The 11,970-nt window shown below is 36.9% G+C and overlaps 1 long non-coding RNA gene across 1 annotated transcript; it reads left to right on the top strand.

The window, feature by feature from the left end:
- The first annotated feature begins 369 nt into the window (after positions 1-369).
- LOC114293656 (uncharacterized) lies at positions 370-9,622 on the top strand. The gene is made up of 3 exons (XR_003640156.2): positions 370-518; positions 8,580-8,950; positions 9,053-9,622. It is a non-coding gene; the product is annotated as an uncharacterized LOC114293656 (long non-coding RNA).
- The last annotated feature ends 2,348 nt before the right edge of the window (positions 9,623-11,970 follow it).

Below are 11,970 nucleotides of genomic sequence, written 5' to 3'. Positions count from 1 at the left end.
TCTAGCCCATTCCTTTGTATAGTGATACCCTACGGAGTTGGAAGGTTAAGCTAATGTTTTTAATGACTTAAGGCCATGTTTGTTTGGATGGACATGGGCTTAGGATTGGACTAATAGTCCAAGAAAATTATTAATCCAATGTTTGGTTAAAAAATTGAAATACGGATTAACAATCCTTTCGGATATGATGTCCTACATTTGATGGACTATTCAATCCCCCAAAGATGGGTGGGATATAAATTGGGAGATTAGCCAAAGTCGGGACTAATTCATCAAATGACCAAATTAACCCTCACTAAATATCATATTTGTTGATTATTTTATTCTACAACCTCCACTTCTTCGACATTGCAACCTTCACTTCTTCGACATTGCTGTGATGAGATGAGAGTCTTCAAAGTTCATCGCCGAGCTTGAGCCACTAATCACCGATTTGGAGCCACCATTTACAAATCTGGAGCAACTGTTCATTGATTTAGATCCACCATTTGTTGATTCGCTGATCTCAACAAATTTTAGTGAGTAATTTTTTTTTTCCATTGATGTTCGGTTTGAATTAAGGTGCTATTACGTGGTTTGATTTGCTATGAATCTTTATTTTACATTGGTGTTGTTATAGTTATTGCTCTTTCTCTCTCTTCATCTTCATAGATCCCTATCTAGGGTTATGAGTTTTTCACTCACATTGAAATCTCAGATTTGATGATTGTGAGTTCATATTGTTAGATTTTTATGTCTTTCCAGAACCAGTGTTAAATTGTGTTGTTTGTCTGTGATTCGATTAAATTGTGCTGTTTATTTGTGATTCGATTAAGTGATCTATTTTGCTAACTATGTTGCTTGCTCGTTGGATGACAAAGTTGAATGTTATAATACATTGGTAACTATCATTAGTGCTGAGTGTTCTTGGGGTTTGAAATGTTAAATCCTTTGTGTTCATACACGGAAATTGCTAATAGTCTTTTCATTTTCATGACAAAATCACTTGTGATTTTAATAATACTTGTTTTGGTGTGTGTATGTGTGTGCTATGTAGCTCATGTTTCCCTAGTGTTTTATTTTGCTTAAATTCTGTATGTGTCTTCTCTTTCTCCCATTTAGAGGTATCAAACAATTTTTAAAGAATTAAAATAGCTTTTTTTGTGAATTCATGATGTAATAAGATATTTTCTAGAAAATCAAAGACATTAAATTTTATTGATTTGCTTTAGTTTTCATTAGAAAAAAATTCAAGCAATAAAATTAAAAATTAATAAACATACTTGATAGTGGCGTAACTAATGTTACCGATTAAGACTGTTGCAAATGCTACACCCAAAGAGCACAAGAAAGCTCTGATAACTGATCACTCAGTTTGAAGAGGGATAGAAAATCGATAACAGACCTTGGCAGAGAGTCAAATATATGGATCAGATTGAATTTGAAGATAGATAGATAGATAGATAGGGTAGGAATTTTTATTTGTTAGAAGTCCTACAAAGAGAGTGAGTAAACAATCGAGGGAGTTGATAGGAAGGGGGTGAGAATCTTATTACCAAAGTGAATGTTGTTATGAAAGTGGGCTTGATAACATTCTATTTAAGGTGAATTTCCTGTATTAGGTAATCGACAATTTTTCAATAAAAATAAAAGTATACATTCAATGCATATGATGGAGAAATTATTTTACTTTTATAAGTGGGACCACATTTTTATTTACACAAGATGTTTGATCTATTTTTTTGGATAATATTATGTACTAAAAATATATTTAGGGGTCGTCATTTAGCTTATCTTAACATATTGTATCCTTGGAAAGGTCACTACAATGGAATTTTTTGAAAATTAGGTGGCATTCATGGCCTTCCTCAACCACGTTGCTTCCGCCACCACCACTATTTCTATTCACATGTGCCTTTGTTGGTTGTGGTGGCTAGTTTTTGGGTTTATTTGTAGTTTATGGTATTCACCCATGTCTTGTTTTCTCTTCTTATTGGTGTTTCTTATGAGCAGAGTAAGTAAAAAACTAAAAATAGCAAGAGGATTGATCTCTCCTGCTTTGGGCTAATGTAGACACCCCATTTTTGACCGTCCTCAAGACTTGGGCATCACCGTTTGAACACTCGGTGATTATCCATGTTTGTGTTCGTTTGGAGTTCCCGGAGGCCTCGGCTACGCGCCTTGCCTCAGGATCTCCAAACCCGACCGTTTAGTGTCTGGTTTTGCACCAAACACTGACATCTTGCCTTTGAGAGGCAGGGTAGGGATTGTAGACCATCCCCACCCACCACCGGCAGTGGCTAGAGGCCACCGGCTGGTTTTTGCTGCCACCGGCAATGTACATTGCCGGCCGGCACTTTTTGTTGCCGGTCAGCACTCCTTTTGGCCAGGATGGCATTTTTGGCCGGCCGACTACTGTGCATCTGCTTTTGCAGATATTTTGAGACAGCTGTCTTGCTTTTGCTCCCCTCCATACACGTGTATGGAGGGATCTCCCTCTTATGAAGCTTGTCTTGTAAGCTTTACAAGACAAAAGTTTCTATATAGAGAGGGGCTCTCTCTTGTTGCTAGGGTTAGAGAGTTTAGACATTTTAGGGAGAGGAAAACACAGACCAAGCTCTGGTTTTAGGGTTTGAGTTACATACACATCCTATCTCTATATTACTCTTGTGTGTGTTTTAGTCCATACTATTGCACACAAGCACCTAGTGTTTCACCTTCCTCTTGAAACTGAGGTTCTAAGGGACTGATTTTGAAGTTTTGGTGTTGGATTCAAGCCAAGGAGGACCATTGGAGCATCATTTGTAAAGGGGTCTTCAAGGGTGAGAATCTAGTCCCATTATTTCCCATTTTTGCATTGATTTTCTACCTATCTTAGAGCTATTTTCGTGCTTATTGTATAACACAAAAAAGTTCTGTTTTTAGGCCCTCTTGATTGTTTATTAAGAGTTTTTTGTGGTTTGAGGGTGTTTGACCCCTCTTAGGCCTTGAAAGGCCTCATTTTGTGCTATTTTGTGCTAGTTTCGGGACTTTGGTGTTTGGGCCTCTTCACCACTGAAATCTTGAGGAATTTCAGTGGTGGAGATGGTGCCTTGAAGTCTCTAAAAGGAGAGGGCCACCCCCTCTCCTTGTTGTCCTTGAAAAGGGCATGTTTTGGCCTCTAAAGGGAGCCTATGTTTGAGTGTGTGTTGAGCATGTATAGACTGTTTTTCATGCTTATTTTTCCATAATATAACATGATTTTAAATTGGTTTTGGTACTCCATGCATGCTTAGCATAGTTGCCAAGTAATGCCTTGTGATTCCTTAACATGTCTTAGGTCGTGCGCCTTTGTTTCTAGCATGTTTTAGGCTTACATTTGTGAAGATTTTGTGCTTATCTTGACATGTTTTAGGTCTGTCCATAAGTGTTTGGGTTGATTTTAGCATGCTTAGTATAGCCACTTTGCATTCCGGCTTGTTGGCCTTAAGTATGTGCATGTATAGCATGACATCTTTGCATTGATTTGGTGATTTGGGGCCATCCACCATGTCATTTCAGTCCTATTTGCATGCCTATATGTTTACCTTGGATGCATCTTTAATGCCTCATAAGCTTGTGTAGCAATGCTCCTTGTTTTGGCACTTGTGCATGCCTTTGTTTTTGAGTCATTTGGATGCCATCTAAGTGATCCTTAGGCCTTGTATTAATGTGCTAAAACTCTGTTTTTGGTCAATAAGTTCATGCCATGTTTGGTCTTGCTAAGTGTAGTTCAATACTCCATTGGTTTGCTTTGAGCACTTAGGCCATTAGTTGCATGCTTGGCTTGATTTATTGCTTGGTTTGGCACCATGTTTTAGCATGATTTTAGAGCTCATGTTGCATGCTAATTGTCCATGAAATCCCTTTGCGAGTGTGCTTGAATGTTGCTTGCTTAATGCTTGATGCTTGGACCATAACATGTGTATGTGTGCATGTGTGTTTAGCCTCCATTTTTGGGCATTTTGGCCACTGTTTTAGGCCTATTTAGGGCTGCCTAATTCATGTTTAAGTCCACCCTCTATTTGGTTTGCATGGCCCCATGCTTGCTTGTATGCTTGCATAAGCTTGTTGCCATGTCATGTTGCATCCTTAGCTTGCATGCTTAGGTTGCATTGCATCTTGCATGCATACCTTGTTCCTTGACTTGATGATAGGAATTGGGCATTGGCTTGTTTGATTGGTTTGCATTTCATTTGACATGAAAGTTGCATACTCGATTCTTTGGGCCATCATGCATGGAAATGCGTGATTGGTGGTCCGAGAATCGAGACACATGCCCCTTTGAGTCATTACCATGATAAGGGACATGGTTGGTGCATATATGCCTTGAATTGTGCTGCCATGCTTTGCCTTGCCCTCTGTTGCTGTCATTTGCAGATTCTGCAGGAACACTCTGCCGACCGGCAGTGTAAAGTGCCGACCGGCAATCATTTCCCTGCCAACAGCTTAACTTTGTGCCGGTGGCCACATCCCACTGCCGGTGGCAATTCCATGCAGCCGGTGATGTCTCCCAGCATCCAAGGAAGCAGTCCTGAGGTTTTGGCAACCTCCAGAGGAGTGAAAGAAGGAAAACAGAGGCAGCTCACGCATGGCGGCGCATTTCCCGAGGCAATTTACTGTTTTCTTAGCTTAATTAAATTTGCTTAGTTGATTAGGCAATTTGTAATATTTAATTAGCTTGCGTAGTTAATTAATTTGTAATATTTATTTGGTCCCTCCGAGTGAGGGCAAATCTGTAATAAGTGTGTGTGGGTGGTGTGTATGTCTTCCAATCCCCACTTCTTTCTTCCTTTTTATTTACCCGCTTATGATGGTAGACTAGGGCATATTTAATTTAGCATACCTTATGCTATGCATGCGTGCATCCATACATTTGTATTACATACATTAGGCTCGGTACATCACGCTAACTGCATCTGTACTTCAATTCCCAAATTGAATATGTGGTAGTTGGTCGCATTTCACATGCCATGTTTAGGGTTAGCTGAGCCTGTCTAGATTGCATTGTTGCATGTGTTGCATTAGCCATTTTTAACATGAACTAGGACACGCATTTTTGCTAACTAGTTTGTTGTTTTGGCATGGAGTACGATGTAAGTATTTATGCTTTAGCATACCACATGCGTGTGAATGCTGCCATGATAGCATGCTTATCATGTGGCTAAGTGCTTATGTGAGATAAACTGTTTGAATGCCTGTGGGTGAAGGTTGGACTGCCCGAGTTGGAAAAAACTCGTTGAAATCCGTGTTTTAGCCTACTTACGAGTAGCAAATTCCAAAGCGCTTTTCAAAACCAAACGGATATGCAATGTTTATTTCCAAATTAGGCAATCTAGTCTATACTTGTTTGCTGCGCGCATAACATAGTAATTCTAGGCTAATAAATGGAATAAGAACACGTAATGTTTTCAAAATCGGATATCATGGTTAGTAGAGGCCGGTCTACGGACCGGGCGAAAGGGGGTGCTCATAGCTGACCTTCCCCGATCGTACCTAAGCTCTCGAGCCGAGACAACTCCGGTGATGACGGACATGTGGCCTTCGGCACCGAGTCAGGGTTTCCTAAATTTCCCCATTAAAAAATATTTAGGTGGCGACTCTGTATCTGGCAAAGCAGTCCATGTTTGGCACTACTTTTTCAAAAATCTGTTTCTCAAAACGATTTGCCAGATTTGGACTCTTTGGTTCAGATTAAGAACCGCGACAACAAAATCGCGAGTCCGAACTGTAGTAGCATAAGGCCCCCCCTCCGCGGGCGCGTCTACAGCTAATAATATTATTCTTGTTCATAATGTTGAAAAGCATTAGATAACACTTTTGTTTTTATATCTGAGAGGCTATTTTCCATGACTTACAATCAACTTTTGGCTTAGCTTATGCAAAATCTTCCATGGCTTAGCTTATGCAAAATCTTAGAGTCTCATCTTGGTGCTCATAGTTTCTCTAGCTTTTGAATGTCTGGTCCTGTCTAATAATAAAAAATAAAAAGACTTGGGTAGTTCTATGAATCTAATGATATTGGCAGGAAAAAATTATATATATATATATATGTTTTGAACTGCTTGATTCAAAATTATATATATATATATATATATTGATGGCCATCATCTGCTATTTATGATCAGTGTGTTTTCTTGACTGCTAGGCTATGACTTGGATTTAGGTGGTAGGATCTGAAACAGGGCATTTTGATATCCGTTCACTATAAAAAGTAACAGAAATGTGAAGAAAAAATGTGAATTTCTTTGTAACAAAAAATCTGATTCAAAATTTAAAAAATGCCTATCTATGTGATTTAAGAGTAATTGTCAAGAATGTTTTTGGTGCTATTTAGCTTTCCAAAAATATGATTGTACCATTTTAAATTAGAAAATCAGATATTTTTTACGACTTACTGTTTGAATTTACAAATTAATATCATTCCTTCTACAATCTAAAGGCCTATAATATAAAAAGAACTAGAGTGAATATGAGATACATAAGAAACAAATAAAATAATTATAAATCAATAATTATAATTATAAATAGTATTATGGGAAGTATTCAGTGATATGTGATGACATTTATCCTCAGATATTTCTTAACAGGTCATCAACTATCGTAATGGCTCTTTGTCTCTTTATTTATTTGTTTATTTATTTATTTACTTGAGTGTCTAGTATGGTATGAATGTAACTATTCATGGTAATTTTTTTTCCCCCCTCCCCCCCAACCCCCAGCAATCTGGGTTTATTTCTGTAGAGCAAGGTTCAATATATTCCTTGGGAGCCATAGTCTTTAGGAATGTATATTTTCTTAACTGTACTAAAGTCACTCAATCGCCATAGCTTTTCTTTGTTGAATTCGATCAACGATTAAACTTACTGAGAGTTGTGACGGAAGAGATGTTATCTGAACTCTTATCAATTAGTTGATGTAAATTTGATGTTTGTGATTGATTTGTAGACAGTTTAAACAACCCAGTTTAAGAATATATTTATAGAGATTGTTATGCTCATATGTTCTACATTATTAAGTATCCTCGTACCGTTATTCGAGGGCCCAATCGATTGCAAGAACAAATGGACCGCATTAATCGGCTAGTGAGAGAAAGCAACATTACATGCATTGAACAACTTCATATGGATAGGCGTTGTTTTATGACATTATGCCATATGGTTCGTACAATAGGCGGGTTGGGGCATTCAAAACATGTTATCTTAGAAGAGAAGATGGCCTTGTTCCTTTATGTCTTGGCACATGACCTGAAAGTACGAAAACTTAAGTTCAATTTCTTTAGGTCTGGAGAGATTGTAAGTCAACATTTCAATGATGTCCTAAAAGCTGTGTTGCGCCTTCAAGGACACTTACTTAGGACACCAAATCCTATAACACAAGCATGCACCGATCCAAGGTGGAATTACTTCCAGGTAAATGTAGTTTGTAAAACATTTAATAAAATACATTACACATTTTTTTTTTACAACTCATAATTATTACAATGTCTTCAATATATTAAAATTGTCTTGGAGCACTTGATGGAACCTATATTAAAGTTCGTGTACCAGTGGTTTACCAAGCACGGTATAGAACGAGGAAGGGGGAGATTGCTACCAATGTTCTAGGAGTTTGCTCTCAGGACATGAACTTCATATATGTGTTGTTGGGGTGGGAAGGGTTAACTGCAGACTCTAGGGTTTTGAGAGATGCGATTAATCAACCCAATGGCTTAAGAATTCTAACTGGTAATTAATAAATAATTAACTTTGCTTGATGGAATTACTAAGTTTTATTTAATAATAGATTCTAATAGATAACATCTCATACAGGGTACTACTACCTAGTAGATGCCGGGTATACAAATGGACAAGGATTCCTAACACCTTATCAGGGCCAACGATACCATTTGTCTGTTTGGAGAGCAGGGGCCACTCTAACTAATTATCAAGAATTTTTTAATATGAAACATGCATCAGCCCGAAATGTCATAGAAAGGTGTTTTGGTTTGTTGAAAATAAGGTGGGCAATACTTCGTTGTGCATCATACTACCCCATTAGAACTCAAAACCGTATCATCACAGCATGTTGTTTGTTACACAACCTCATTCGTCGAGAGATGCCAGTTGACCCAATAGAATAGAGGCTAAATAATGACATAGAAGATCAACCTCAATTGGGAGATGATTTTGTTGACACCGTTGAGACATCTAATGAGTGGACTGGGTGGCGGGATACACTTGCAATGCAACTATATAACAATTGGTTGGCTAGTAGGGAGGCATGACAAGGATAGTTTCAATATTTGTAAAAGTACTTGTTACAAGTATGATGTAGTTTCATTTGATTTGTACTTGGAACTTGTATTAGCTTGTGGATGTTGAACCATGTTTTGCAAAAATTGTATGGTTTTTGTTGGTGATTGCATATTTTTTAAGTGACGATATTTTTTTGTCTCATGGATTTGTTACATGCATGTATGGGTATGAAATTTTTTGATTATTGAAATCCATTTATGTATTGAATTGTTTTGGCACATTAACAGGTTGATAATCGGATAATAGAGACTAACAGGCACATTTTTCTTTGTTCTTCTTTGCTAGGCATGGATAGTGAAGTGTCTAGTTCTCGTAAAAAAGTAAAGGAGAAAGTTGATCCGTCAAAACCAAGGCGATTATGGAGCCCACGAGAAGAGCAACGTCTTATTAATGCCTTGATGCACATTGTCAACAATGGAATGAAATAGGACAATGCCTTCAAGGCCGGCTACCTTGTGAAATTAGAGGAGAAATTGTTGGAGATGCTACCCGGGACAAACCTTCACGACACTCCCCACATCGAATCAAAGATAAAGCTATGGAAGAAGCACTACAATTGTGTAGCAGGAATGCTTGGTACTAGTGGTTTTGGATGGAATGACACCAAAAAAAGAATTGATGTTGAGAGTGATAGTGTCTGGGAAGCATATGTTCGGGTAAAATACTTTCTTTTAAGTTACTTTATATAAGTTATTAATTTTTTAATTCATTTTTCTTTAATCTTAAGTTGGAGATATTAATTGAAATGGTTATTGTAGAGGGAGAGGGATGCGAAAAACCTATGAAACAAAAGTTTTCCATATTTCGACTCATGGATCCACATATTTGGTAAGGATCGAGCTACGAGGGAGTTTGCTGAAGGGCCTGCTGATGCAGTTGATGCTATAAATGCTGAGGAAGAATTGTTGTTCAACTGTCTTGCAGATGATGGCACATTTCTTGAACATAAGGGTATTAGTAGTCATATCGACGAGGGAATAAATTGCTCCAACTCATCAAGTCAACGACCACCTGAAAGTTCTACAAAAAAGAATGACAACAAGAAGAGGCTTAGAGGCAATGATGATGTAGTGGAAGGGTTGTCCATGATTGCTAACAAGTTGGGTGAGGTATTGATGACAAACTAAGGTGGGTGATGAGGTTGCTATGTAGGAGTGCTCCATGATAGACTCGTGGCTCTTTTATGTCCTTCTACGTACTTAGTTTTTTTTATTACTCTAATGCATGTAATAAGGACTTGACTTTTTGCTACTTTTTTTTGTTGAACTACTCATATTTTGCTACTTCATGTTGCAATAGGCTACTTGGAATGCTTATTTTGAAATGATGAATGGTAGATTTATATTTCTACAATTTTATAGTTGAATGATTTTTGATATTTTTTTGTTCGAAAAAAAAGAGAGCTAAATTTTGTTTAAATAAATGCCTTTTTGAATTTGGGCAGTGAATGGTTGGATGATCAAAATAAGAGGGCATATTTTTTAATGATTGCTTGTGTATATATAAATTTTATAGTTGAATGATTTTTTATTTTTTTCTATTAAAAAATAAGTGGGGGTTAAATTTTGTTCAAATCAAGGTTTTAAAAAGCGGCCGCAACCATTACGTAACGCCGTTACGTAACGGTTTTGGCGGTTACTGCCACCCGTTACGGCCGCTTTTGCAGTGTGATTGAGATTCACAGGTGTGTCGGCCGCAGCGGCTGCCGTAGCGGTCGTAACAGGCCGTTACGGCTGTTACAGCACCGTTACGTAACGGTTCCAAACTGTTTCTTCCGAAAAAACACACAAAAAAAAAAAGCTAAAAATGGAGGAAGAGGGATAGAGAGAAGAGAGAAGATAAAGAGAGAAAATGGAGGAGCAAGAGATAGAGAGAGAGAAGAGGGAAGATGAAGAACATGTTATTAATTTGTTGAAACTGTAAGACCTATGCTATTCTATTCAGCTGCTATCACTAAACCATTTTGTTTGTGTGTGTCTATCTATATATTGTTTGAAAATAATAATAATAATAATAATAAGTGTGGTCATTATCTATTTGGCTTGGTTAAAATATGTATATATATATATATATATATTTAGGCTCTTATTTATTCTCTTACTTTTGTCATTGTTTATCTTATGTATAATAGTTAGTGATTGATTTTTTGTATAATATAAAGTCATTAATTGTTAAAATAAAATATAAAAAACTCAGTTTATAGTGATTTAAAAATATGAAATATATTGCATCATACTTAAAAATTTACAAAAATTGATCAATATTTATTTTTAACCCAATAAATATGATCATGGAAAAAAAATATGCGTATCGGTAAGTTTTTTTCAAATTGTGCGAAAAATAAAAAAATTCACGGTTCCGGTTACCGCAACCGTTACACTACGGCCTTTACACCCCGCAACCGCAACCGCGTCACCGCCACCGTTACGGCGACCGCAACCGCTTTTCAGAACCTTGGTTCAAATAAATACTTTTTTGAATTTGAGCATTGAATGATTAGATAATTAAAATAGCAGTGTATTTTTTAAAATGGTTGCTTATGTATATAAAAATTTATAGTTGAATTATTTTTTATTTTTTCTATTCAAAAAAAGTGGGTTAAATTTTGTTCAAATGAATCGAAATGGATGTGGAGCAACAATATGAATATTTGCTTTTTAAAAATTACAACTCATTTTAGTGCAAAATTTTACATTAATTATAATAGGGGTATTATGTTCAATATATTGGATGTCTCATATCTTGTCATGTCTTATTCATTCAAATTCCCTTAAACAAACATCGAATTGGATAATATTTTATTAATCATTCCTTATAATCCTAACTAAATCCAAACATAGGATAAGATATACAATCCAAAGGATTCATAGTCCTAGGACTATTAGTCATAGGAATGCTAATCCAACCGAATCCAGTCTGCCCAAACAAACATGGCCTAAGTGATTTGAATAATCAACCGTGGTATAATGAGCTACCTCATATAGGTCACTTATGTGAGTGCGAAGTGGGGCTGCTTTTTTAACAATTGGGAAGGCCGAATTCTTTAAAGCCATTCACCGAACCATGCTAATGTTCTAGGGCCGTACCGGACACATAGGTGAGAACAACAACAATGGTTAGACTCACTCCTGTGTGAGGTCTATTGTCTCAGTTTACATAAATAGCAGAACAGTTCAAGACATCACGTTCACTGGTCAGCCAATAAATCCGATAGGCTTTCACTACGAAAGGTTCAAGGCCAACAACTACATTTTCTGATGCAGGGTTAGTCTGTGTTCTCTCTCTCTGAGTATTTGTTGTAAATGTTGTTCGTTTTCTTTATTTGGTCAATTTTATTCATGTGGGGGATTGTTGGAAACAATGGTTTTTTGGTGACTTTAATGTGAAATTAAAGTAGGTCCTAACCATTGGTTGAGGTGGGATTAAATAGGTTTAGATTCTTTGTAACAAGGTCTTTACACCATAAAAAGAATGACCAAAAACCATTGAGAATTGAATGAGAAATTGTCTCATAAAGATGACCTCATAAATGAGGTTTTGGAAATTGTGTATAACTACCAATCCCACATTGATTGTAGAGGAAAGTTTTGATGGATATTTAACCCCCAAGATTATGAGAAAGGCATGAGCCCTTTGGGGCATCTAAATTTTCCGAAGGAAGGTAGGCATGGATGCT

The sequence above is a fragment of the Camellia sinensis genome, chromosome 8 (genome assembly GCF_055761805.1).
Source record: "Camellia sinensis isolate YWXY chromosome 8, ASM5576180v1, whole genome shotgun sequence".
Taxonomy (NCBI): Eukaryota; Viridiplantae; Streptophyta; class Magnoliopsida; order Ericales; family Theaceae; genus Camellia; species Camellia sinensis.
This window is presented reverse-complemented; position numbering and strand designations above follow the sequence as displayed.